The sequence below is a fragment of the Triticum urartu genome, chromosome 4A (assembly GCF_056163025.1).
Source record: "Triticum urartu cultivar PI428250 chromosome 4A, HENAU_Tu73, whole genome shotgun sequence".
In the NCBI taxonomy this organism is placed as follows: domain Eukaryota; kingdom Viridiplantae; phylum Streptophyta; class Magnoliopsida; order Poales; family Poaceae; genus Triticum; species Triticum urartu.
In genome coordinates this window covers 334,721,691-334,731,737 of record NC_141876.1, presented here as the reverse complement: position 1 = coordinate 334,731,737, position 10,047 = coordinate 334,721,691, and positions in this window count along the sequence as shown.

Here is a 10,047-nt window from a genome sequence, read left to right as displayed (position 1 = left end):
TGAGTGAAACACTTCAAACAAAACATTTTGGTGGTGGCGTTACCCACCGTATAGGAAGTATTAGACCCAGACATGGCGCACAATTATCGTGGCGCTCCGAAGTCAAATTCCACATTAATGTATTCACACTTAGAATGTATGTCTTCATTGATTGAAGATATACTTTACTTCATGTGTTGCACATCTAAGTCATCAATATGCATAAGTGTTAGGATGTGTGCCTGATCACAAGACATTTGTGGATTCCAGGATATTTAGCTCACACCGTAACTTGCAAACTCTCTTCTCATCCAAGGGCTTGGTGAAGATATCTGCCAATTGATCTTTAATGTTGACGTGTATGATATCAATATCTTCATTCACAACATGATCTCCGAGAAAGTGATGACGAATTTCAATGTGCTTTGTCTTCGAGTGCTGAACTGGGTTGTTGGCAATCTTGATGGCGCTTTCGTTGTCGTAGTAAAGTGGCACTTGCTTCAGATGAATGCCATAGTCCTTGAATGTTTGCTTCATCCAAAGAAGCTGAGCGCAGCAAGATCCAGCAGCAATGTATTCAGATTCAGCAGTGGAGAGAGATACACAGTTCTGCTTCTTTGAAGACCAACATACAAGTGATCGTCCCAGAAAGTGACATGTGCCTGATGTAGATTTGTGATCCATTTTGTCACCAGCATAATCAGCATCCGAGAATCCAACCAGATCAAACTCTGAGCCCTTTGGATACCATAATCCTAGAGTTGGGGTGTGAGCCAAATATCGAAGAATTCGGTTCACAGCTAAGTGATGCAACTCCCTTGGTGTCGCTTGAAATCGAGCACACATGCAAACACTAAGCATAATATCTGGCCTAGATGCACATAGATAAAGCAAAGAACCAATCATGGAGCGATATACCTTTTGATCGAACTCTTTACCATTGTTGTCGGGACCCAGATGATGTTTGGCTGGCATTGGCGTCGTGAAGCCTTTGCAGTCTTGCATACCGAACTTCTTCAAGCAATCTTTGAGATACTTCTCTTGAGATATGAAGATGCCGTTGCGTTGCTGTCATATTTGGAGGCCGAGGAAGAACTTCAGCTCTCCCATCATGGACATCTGATATTGCTCTTGCATCATATATCCAAACTCTTCACTCTACTTCTGATTGGTGCAGCCGAAGATAATGTCATCCACATATATTTGGCACACAAACAGTTCACCATCATATGTCTTCGTGAAGAGAGTGGGGTCTAGGGAACCAGGTATGAAGCCTTTGTGTCGGATTTCGGGTTCCGGTAGACCCTTGAGGTTCGAACACTAGGGTGCGCGCGGAGATTTCGCCTCCTACCTACCTGCACTCCTCTGCCTTGTTAGGATCTAAACTAAGGAAAGAACAGCACAAGAGACGCAAGGTTTATACTGGTTCGGGCCACCATTGTGGTGTAATACCCTACTCCAGTGTGTGGTGTGGTGGATTGCCTCTTGGGCTGATGATGATGAACAATACAAGGAAGAACAGCCTCGCGAGGGTCTGTTCTTGGCTGGGGCGATGAACTGCTGGGAGGAGCTCAGTCACCCTTCTCTCTCTCTCTACCTGATATTCTCTATCCTTCCAACGCCTCGGCTCCCTTTGCTCTGTGGGTGGCTGGTCCTATTTATAGATGCCCTGGTCCTCTTCCCAAATATCGAGCGGGAAGGGAGCCAACAATGGCGGGCTAATTTGAAGGGGGACAGCTAGTATCAGCTATCCTGACAAAAGTAGTCTTCGCCTGCGCAAAGCTCTGGTGATGACGCCGTCTTGGGCTCCATGGTGACCTCCGTCTCGTAGTCCTCCTGGTCTTGGTCTCGTTGCACCGGAACGGCAACCTTTGCCTGATGCCTCGGTACTCCGCGGCTGCGCTTGCCACCTTTGCACCAAAGAGGAAGGGAGGACACTGCGCGGGCTGGCACCCGCTTGGCGCCCCCGGTCGTCATGGCTTGCGTCACGGGCACCTCGTGAGGTACCCCGCCTTGATCTCTCCGCCTCCTCGTGAGCCAGCCTGACGAGGCCGCGCCTGAGGAAGCTCCGCGTAGTCCGCCCCATGAGGCTTGGCCCCTCGCGAGGGTCTTGGGTTTGTGTTGGTGAAGATGAGCCACGCTGGGCCCCCCTTTGAGCCACGCCGGAGGCCGCAGGCAGGCAAGTCTGGGGACCCCCATTCCCAGAACGCCGACAGTAGCCCCCGGGCCCAAGGCGCGCCCGGACTTGGCCGTGCAGGGAGGCGGAAGGGTAAGAGTGAAGCACCGCGGGCCCTAACAGCCTGCGGCCTTGGGTGTCGCGTGGTGGTTGATTGGACGCGGGCGCCCTAGCAACCGCGCGAGTTGATAAAGGAGCGGCCTCCACCTAGGCTTTGCTTCTTGCTTTCCCCGGTTGCTGCTCAGATCCCCTTTCCTGCGCCTCTCCTTCCTCCAAAATTTCCAGATCCACTCCAACCGTGTGACCTAGGAAGCCATGGCGCCTCGTCAGCCCCCGGCCGTAGCTTGGTACTCGTCTGTCCTGGACCCGCCGAACGTGTCGGAGGCGAGCCTTGCCCGGCTGCGCTGGATGGCGACGGCGCGGGGCATCAACGGGGCGAAGGTGTTTAAAGCCGGCTCCGCCATCCCTGAGGGTCAAGGGAGCACCTTCTATCCGCTCTTCGTAAGTGCCATTGCTGCTGGCCTGGTGCCTCCCTTCTTCGAGTTCTTCTTCTCTGTCCTCCGCCACTATAAGCTACAAGCCCTGCATCTCCACCCTAACTCCGTCCTTCTCCTGGCAATCTTCACCTATTACTGCGAGGCTCACGTAGGGGTGCAGCCCTCAGTGGCCTTGCTGCGCCACTACTTCTACCTCTAGACCTCTCGTGGTACTGCTTCCGCGTGCGCGAGCTTCGTCGCGTATGGTGGCGCCATTGCCATTTCGAACCTCGGGAAAAGGATTGAGGGCTTCAGGAGCAAGTGGGTCTTGGTGGATGCTGGGCGCATCCACCCTCGGCTGATCTTGCCCATGGAGCAGCCCACGAGCTCCAGCGATTGGGGTCGAGCAGAGCTCACGGACCCCCGCGCGAAGCTGATGTTGGAGAAGATGGACGCGGATCTGAGGCCGGCCAACATAGCGGCGGCGAAGCTGACCGACGCGTCGCTGCTGAGGGAATTCCTAGAGCACCAGCTGGCCCCGCTTCGGTAGTACTCACTTCCGATGTGGAGGCCCCGTCCGAGCCCCGCGGCCTTAGCCGACGGAGATCTGGCTGCGGTCCTCCAATCTCTGGTCGGGGGCGATGTGGCGAGGTTGGCGGGCACTCCTACGCCCTTGTTCCTCCGCGACAACTGGGAGCAGGTAGTGGAGTCCATGCCCGTCTTCAACGGGGATGGGCCCGTGCTCGTGGAAACTCCCGAGGAACCGGTGGACGTGCCCTCCGACGACTCCAGCGAAGAGGAGGAAGGAGGGGAGCGGGGAAAGGGGCCTGACTCCGAGGCAACTGACAGAGAGTCGGGGGCTCCCCTCCCCCGGCGCAGGTCCCGCGTTTTCCGCATCTCTCCGAGCGATGACGACGAGGATGACGACGAAGACGACGACGAGGACAACGACGAGCAGGATGGTGGGAGCTCGCCCCCGATCCCGAAGAAGGACAGGACCGGGCTGATCTCCCGCGGGTCTGCCCTGGCCCCGGGGCGGACCGCAGATGTGCCTTCCGCCTCCAAGCTTCCCGAGGTTGACCCATCCAGCCGGCTTTCAGGCTTCAAATTTGGCCGGAGGCCGCTTGAGCTCACTGGCGACGACCCGTAAGCATTCGATTCTTGTTTTTATCTCTTGCTCTGCTTCTGAGGCTTGACGTCTGCATCTCTTGGGTAGGCTGGCGCCCGCCGCAAAGAAGCCGAAGGGGGCTCCCGAGGTTCCATCCGTGGCAGCGCTTCTGCCCGCGAAGGAGGGTGACCGCGACACACAGGCTTCTCCTGCCCAGTCGTCCTCGCGAGGCCTGGCTGAGCCGGCTGGGGCGAGCTCAGCCCCCACGGCCCAAGTGGCTCCCGAGGTGCTCTTGCCTGCCGCCGCCACTTCAGCTGTTGGGGCGCGGCTGACTCCGCCTCAGGATGCTGTGGCCGCGCTGCCGTCTTCTCCTCCTACTCCACCGGCTGCTGTCTCTCCGACTCCTTCTGCCGTTCTGGATCATGCTGTTACTGAGCTGGACCGACTGCGTCAGGATCTTCTTGGCGCCGACCCCCGCTTGGTGGCCGGGTGCTTGGAGCTGGCTTCAGGATGGGTTCGCTCCGACGCTTCGATTCGGGCGTGAAAGTGCAACTATCCCTAGGTGGTTTTGGTAATTCATAACAACATATAGCTCATTGAGCTAATGCTATTCCAAGATGACTATTTCAGGAAAGCTCAATGATTGGCATGGCATGGATGTGAAAGTGGAACCCTCAAAATGCTAAGGACAAAGGATTGGCTCAAGCTCAAAAGCTCAAGACTCTTCATTTTATATTTTAGTGATCCAAGATCACATTGAGTCTTTAGGAAAAGCCAATACTATCAAGGAGGGATGAGGTGTTGCTTAATGAGCCTCTAGCTTCATGTGCTTAGTGATATGCTCCAAAACCCTCAACTACTTTCCCATATCCACATATGACCTAAACTCTAAGCCAAACTCGGTCATACCGATTCTTTCTATCCGGCGCCACCGAGTTTCACTTGTCATAAGCCACTGCCAAACCCTAGCAAATCGGTTCTACCGATAGGGATCTAGGTCTCACCGAGATGGGATTGCAAACTCTCTGTCTCCCTTTTGTAACTTTTCAGTCTCACCGAAAGAGCGAATCGGTCCCACCGAGATTGCAATGTAAATTTAGTGTTTCCTTTTTGTAACTTTTCGGTCTCACCGAAAGAGCAAATCGGTCCCACCGAGTTTGCCTGACCAACTCTCTGGTTAGCTAATTACCAAAATCGGTCTCACCGAGTTTGTGTAATCGGTCTCACCGAGATTACGTTATGCCCAAACCCTAACCATATCGGTCCTACCGAGTTGCATGTCAGTCCCACCAAAAATCTCTAACGGTCACTAGGTTTACCTTTTCGGTCCGACCGAGTTTGTTGATTCGGTTCCACCGAGATTGGAAAACTGTGTGTAACAGTTGGATTTTGTGTGGAGGCTATATATACCCCTCCACCTCCTCTTCATTCGTGGAGAGAGCCATCAGAACACATACACAATTCCAACTCATATGTTCTGAGAGAGAACCACCTACTCATGTGTTGAGACCAAGATATTCCATTCCTACCATATGAATCTTGATCTCTAGCCTTCCCCAAGTTGCTTTCCACTCAAATCTTCTTTCCACAAAATCCAAATCCTATGAGAAAGAGTTGAGTGTTGGGGAGACTATCATTTGAAGCACAAGAGCAAGGAGTTCATTACCTACACACCATTTGTTACTTCTTGGAGAGTGGTGTCTCCTAGATTGGCTAGGTGTCACTTGGGAGCCTCCGACAAGATTGTGGAGTTGAACCAAGGAGTTTGTAAGGGCAAGGAGATCGCCTACTTCGTGAAGATCTACCGCTAGTGAGGCAAGTCCTTCGTGGGCGATGGCCATGGTGGGATAGACAAGGTTGCTACTTCGTGGACCCTTTGTGGGTGGTTGCTTCTTCGTGGACCCTTCGTGGGTGGAGCCCTCCGTGGACTCGCGCAACCGTTACCCTTTGTGGGTGGAGCCCTCCGTGGACTCGCGCAACCGTTACCCTTCGTGGGTTGAAGTCTCCATCAACGTGGATGTAGGATAGCACCACCTATCCGAACCACGGGAAAAACTTCCGTGTCTCCAATTGCGTTTGAATTCTCCAAACCCTTCCCTTTACATTCTTGCAAGTTGCATGCTTTACTTTCCGCTGCCAATATACTCTTTGCATGCTTTCTTGAATTGTGTGATGATTGCTTGACTTGTCCTACAATAGCTAAAATCTGCCAAGAACTAAAATTGGGAAAAGGTTAAGTTTTTATTTGGTCAAGTAGTCTAATCACCCCCCTCTAGACATACTTTTCATCCTACAAGTGGTATCAGAGCTTTGGTCTCCATTTGCTTTTATCTCCATAGCTTTTGGTGGTCATAGTCTTGGTTTCACAACCTAGGAGAGTATGGCGTCTAGCAAGGGAAATTATCACCGTAGAGGTCCTTACTTTGATGGTACTAATTTTGCTAGTTGGAAGCATAAAATGAAAATGCATATTCTTGGACATAACCCCGCCGTTTGGGCTATTTTGTGTGTTGGTTTGCAAGGTGACTTCTTTGATGGGAAAGAACCAAACCGTGAAGCTACCGCGGATGAGTTGAAGATGTTGCAATACAATGCTCAAGCTTGTGATATTCTCTTCAACGGATTGTGCCCCGAAGAATTCAACAAAATCAGCCGTCTTGAGAATGCAAAGGAAATTTGGGACACTTTGATTGATATGCACGAAGGTACCGACCCCGTCAAGGAATCCAAGTTGGATGTGCTTCAAAGTCAACTTGACAAGTTCAAAATGAAGGATGGTGAAGGTGTCGCTGAAATGTACTCTAGGCTTGCTCTCATCACAAATGAGATTGCCGGCTTAGGAAGTGAAGAGATGACCGATAGATTCATCATCAAGAAAATTCTAAGAGCCTTGGATGGAAAATATGATACCGTGTGCACATTGATCCAAATGATGCCAAATTACAAAGATCTCAAGCCAATGGAGGTGATTGGAAAAATTGTTGCTCATGAGATGTCACTTAAGGATAAAGAGGAACTTCACAACAAATCAAGTGGTGCCTACAAAGCCTCATGTGAAGCCCCTACATCATCAAGTGAGAAACAAAACTTCAATGAAGAATTGAGCTTAATGGTGAAGAACTTCAACAAGTTCTACAAGAGTAGAAGCAAATATAGAAGCTTCAAGTCAAAGTCCTACAATGACAAAAGATCTTCTAGTCGAGAGCGAAACTGCTACAGTTGTGGAAGACCCGGACACTATTCCAATGAGTGTACGGCTCCCTACAAGAGAAGAGAAGATTCTCCAAAAAGAAGAAGCAAAGAATCACCACCAAGAGAGAGAAGGAGTAGAGATGATCGTTATGAACGGAGATACTCACGGAGAAGCAAGGATCCAGAAAGGAAGGAAAAATCATCAAGGAGCTACACAAAACGAAGACATCAAGCTCATGTTGGTGAATGGGTATCCGGCTCCGACTCCGACAGCCACTCCGAGAGAAGTTATCACTCCGACTCTGAAGATACTCAAGATGAAGGTGTTGCCGGTCTAGCACTTGTGTCAACCAACTCCTACGACATATTTCACTCACCAAATGAAGGAATTGGAAGATGCTTCATGGCCAAAGGTCCTAAGGTAACACACCCCGAGTATGTTGATTTCAATAGTGATGAAGATGACTTGTTAGATGATGATTTGCTTGTTGACAACTCTAGTGATGAATACTATGATGAAACGTCAATTAATCATGCTAATCAAGATAAAACGAATGACAATTATAAGGAGAAGATTGAGGCTCTAACTAAAGAACTAAACACTCTTAAGTTAGCTCATGAAACTATCTTCGAAGATCATCGAGAACTTTTAAGAGCTCATGAGAAATTATGCTTTGAAAAGCTCAATCTTGAGCAAGAGCATGAGTTCTTAAAAGCAATCAATGATGATCTCCGCAAGAAAAGTTCTTACATTGCCAAGCGTTTACTCTTATCCACTTACATGCCTCAAGTCAAGTCTAGTAACAAGAACAAGAAAGATTCTTCCTCTAGCAGTAACAATGATCATGCTAAATCCAATATTGTTGCTTCTAGTAGTTCTCTTGATTCCACTAATGATTCTCTTAGCCAAGTTACACTTGAGCAAGAAAATAGCTTATTGAAGGGAATTATAGAGAAAGGAGTGTACAAAATCCTTGCCGGGAGTAAGCAATTCGAGGAAATTGTGCTCAAGCAAGGAATGCACCGGAAGAATCAAGGTGTTGGTTTTGAACGAAAGTTAAATGCCAATGGAGTTGAGTGGGAAGAAGATCAATACCCCAAGACAAAGTTTGTTCCTCAACAAGAGAAGTATGATACTTCTTTCAAGGGGACACAAGCTCAAGATGATCTTCCACCACAAGACTACAAGCAAAAAGGCAAGGACAAGCTTCAAGAGGAAATTGATGCATTTGAAGAAGCTCCTAAGACCTTAGTCAAGTGGATTCCCAAGACTACTTCAAGTTCCACTTCATCAAGTACGACTACAACTCCAAGGATTCCCATCAAGATGGTGTGGATCCAAAAGAAGAAGAACTAAAGAGTTCTCGAGGGTGACTCCGCCAACATACTTCACTCTTATCATTTTGGCAAGAACAAGTGCAATCAACTTCCACATCTTGCACTAGTTCAAGGAGTCACAAACCCTCCTGTTGGTAAGACAAGGGACAAGGTAACCTAAAATTTTTCATGGACATCATCTTGTGTGTGCATCACTCTATGTCTATGGATATCCTTGTTTGTTCCTTGTGGGACTAACCCATGTAGGTATTGAAAGTGCAATTCACTCAAATGGATAGCTCCAAGTGATCTACATCAATATTGAGCATCCACATCTTCAACATCTACATGAAGCCATCATCGACAAAACCCGAGGTTAGTTCATCCCTCTAAGGGGGGATATCACATCTAGGGGGAGCTTTACTCTAAGACTTGAGCTAAAGCAACTCTAAAGATGTGAACACAACAATGCTTTATGTAAAAGTGGTAACCCCACTTGAGCTTAAACGATGAGTATGACCTATGATCAAGTGTTCTCACTTGACTCCTAAGTCAATATACTCATATATAGATGACCTTGTCATCGCAAATTGCTTGATAGATGCTAGAATTGGTTGTGCATGCCTTGTCACATATTTCATTTGCCATCTTATTGTGTGAGCATGCTGGTTGCATATTTTACTCATTCGAGGACATCCACTTGTTGTTTTGATTGTTTGGTTTTATTTCCTTTTGCCAAGTGGATGGACAAGAATGCCTAAGAACCTCCTATAGCTATCTATGCTTTTCTCGTCTCAAACTCTATTCATGCTACATCACAAAATTTGATCAAGTCAGATTCGAACCACTCTGTGTGAGGAGCGCTCGGAGTCCCCGATTCGTCATAGACTTAAACTTCCAAAACCTCTTTATGATTCTCGGTCTGACCGATACCCCACTTTCGGTCCTACCGAGATCATTAAGTTGATCTAGGTTTTCGATCTCGGTGCAACCGATTTGAACCTTTCGGTCACACCGAGTTGCAACAACTGTATACAGTTTTGCATCTTGGTGCCACCGAGCTGTTCCACTCGGTCACACCGACAGGGTCGGGCTATATATAGTCACGGGCAAAAATTTGGAAATTTCTCCGAACCCCTTCGCCCGCGCGATAGCTTGCTCTGCCAACGTGGTCTCCGGATTGTCTCCTCGCCGCCAGCCGCCTCCAGTCGCTGGTCTCCGTCACCGTCAACAGGAATTCTACCCCGCCGTTGCCGCCGTAGCGAGTCTCTGTCGAACTAGGGTATGGACTCGATCTTTGTGCTATTCCCCAATCCGATTCTTAGCACATTGTGATCATCATGATTCTTGCCACGATTGAAACACTCCTATCCAGTCAATGCGTTCATAGATTAGTTTTGATTCGAAAATTTTAGGGTTAGGTTTCCGCCGAAACCATCTCGGACCCACCGAGTTGAAAAACTCGGTCCCACCGATTTGGCTTATGCCATTGCACAAGTGAGACTCGGTCTGACCGAGAATTACTTATCGGTGTGACCGATTTTGGAACTCTGTGAAACCCTAGCAGTCTCGGTGCCATCGAACTGTGACTCGGTCTGACCGAGTTCACTAGTTTAGGTTCCAAAACTGCTTCGGTATCACCGAGTTTAAAAATCGGTAGATCTGAGATGATTTCAGTGGGAAACTAAAACTAAGTTTTTGGATCATTCTTTTGCAAAAATCTCTGCATTTTGTGATGCTCATCTATTCTACCTCATCTATAAACTATTCACAGGATCAGCAGTCAGAGTTTGCATCAT